This window comes from Vulpes vulpes, chromosome X (assembly GCF_048418805.1).
Source record: "Vulpes vulpes isolate BD-2025 chromosome X, VulVul3, whole genome shotgun sequence".
Classification (NCBI taxonomy): domain Eukaryota; kingdom Metazoa; phylum Chordata; class Mammalia; order Carnivora; family Canidae; genus Vulpes; species Vulpes vulpes.
The window spans coordinates 29,518,722-29,520,498 of record NC_132796.1 but is presented as its reverse complement, the minus strand read 5'-3'; the positions used below and the strand labels follow the sequence as shown (position 1 = coordinate 29,520,498).

General features: G+C 44.5%; 1 pseudogene; it reads left to right on the top strand.

Annotated features, from left to right (window-relative positions):
- The first annotated feature begins 388 nt into the window (after positions 1-388).
- LOC112919011 (small ribosomal subunit protein uS2-like) lies at positions 389-1,273 on the top strand (annotated as a pseudogene).
- The last annotated feature ends 504 nt before the right edge of the window (positions 1,274-1,777 follow it).

Sequence of the window (1,777 nt, the reverse complement as noted above, 5' to 3'; positions counted from 1 at the left end):
GATTGTCCTATCTTTGGCTAATGAAAGTCTCTTCACCTTGCCTCCTGTGTCCTTTCTAGTCTGTGAGAGAGTTTAGGTATAGGATTTCAGAAATGACAAGAGAACTAGGCTCACCTTGGATATTTTTTATCACAGCTTGGAATCAGATATATCTTCAAGAAGCTCTGGTAGTTCTTTTCAGTGGAAAATAATATTTGGAAATTTTACCTGGGTGGTAAGTTTGCATTTTCTACCAGGCTATCCCAGTTTTTGGGGCACTTTAGTAGAGACCTAAGAGATATGCATTCATTTTAAAAAGAAAAAAAATAGATTCTACCTTTCCCGGCTACTCAGAGAAGAGTCCATATAGCATTGTCCTAGGTTCCTGTCAGAAAGGGAAATATTCACTATGTCTGTACCTTGTGACTTCTTGAAAATGAAGACGGAGGATGTCCTTAAATTCCTTGCAGCAGAAATGCAATTAGGTGTCACCAACCTTGACTTCCAAATGAAACAGGACATCTACAAAGGAAAAAGTGATGGCATCTACATCATAAATCTGAAGAGAACCTGAGAGAACCTTCTTTTGGCAGTTCATGCCACTGTTGCCACAGAAAATCCAGCTGATGTCAGTATCCTAACCTTCAGGAATACTGGCCAGTGGGCTGTGCTTTAAGTTGTAGTTGCCAGCAGGGCCATGTCTATTGCTGGCCACTTGGCTCCTAGAAACTTCACTAATCAGATTCAGGTGGCTTTCCGGGAGCTGTGACTTCAAGAAGTTATTATATCCCAGGGTTGACCTCTAGCCTCTTACAGAGGTGTGGTAAGTTAATTTGCCTACCGTTAGTCTGTATCACACAGATTCTCCTTTGGGCTACGTGGACTTGGTCACCTCACACAGCACACACGCCCTCTGGTCACCTCACACAGCACACACGCCCTCTCAGCAGATCAGACGCAGTGGATTCTGGCCTGGAGATTTTGCGCATGCGCAGCACCATCTCCCATGAGCACTCAGGGGAGGTCCTGACTTATCCCTACTTCCACAGAGATCCTCAAGAGATTGGACAACATGCTGCTGCTAAAAAGGCTATGAACCAGGAGGATCTTCAGGGTGAACGGAACTCTCTAGCACCTGAGTTCACTGCTACGAAACCTGAGGTCGCAGCCAGGTGTGCAGGGACGCCGCTGCTGTCCGTGCCTGCCCGGGGTGCCCTACTCAAGACTGGAGCGTGCCGCCCGCCCCCTCACTGAAGCCTGGTCTGCAGACCCCACTGCTCATGCCACTGAATGAACAGCCACCGAGTGGTCTTTTTTTTTTTTTTAATTTTTATTTATTTATGATAGTCACACACAGAGAGAGAGAGAGAGGCAGAGACACAGGCAGAGGGAGAAGCAGGCTCCATGCACCGGGAGCCCGACGTGGGATTCGATCCCGGGTCTCCAGGATCGCGACCTGGGCCAAAGGCAGGCGCTAAACCGCTGCGCCACCCAGGGATCCCCACCGAGTGGTCTTAAGCTGTTTTTCCATGGGCTCTTAAATAGAAAATGGAAAAAAATGAAGTTGACAGAAAACAAAGTTTCTAAAAAAGTGAGTAAATAAATTACAAATTCATAAAAGTAAGTAAATAAATTACAAATTCGATTTCCCAAGTTTAAATGGAACGTACAGGATTTTATTTAATTTGATTTATATCTTTACCATGTCTTTTATACTGAAAATCTTGGTTCCTAATCATATTAGTATAATAATGTATATGCTGTAATCTATTTTGTGCGTAGTGGAGTATGTGTATAT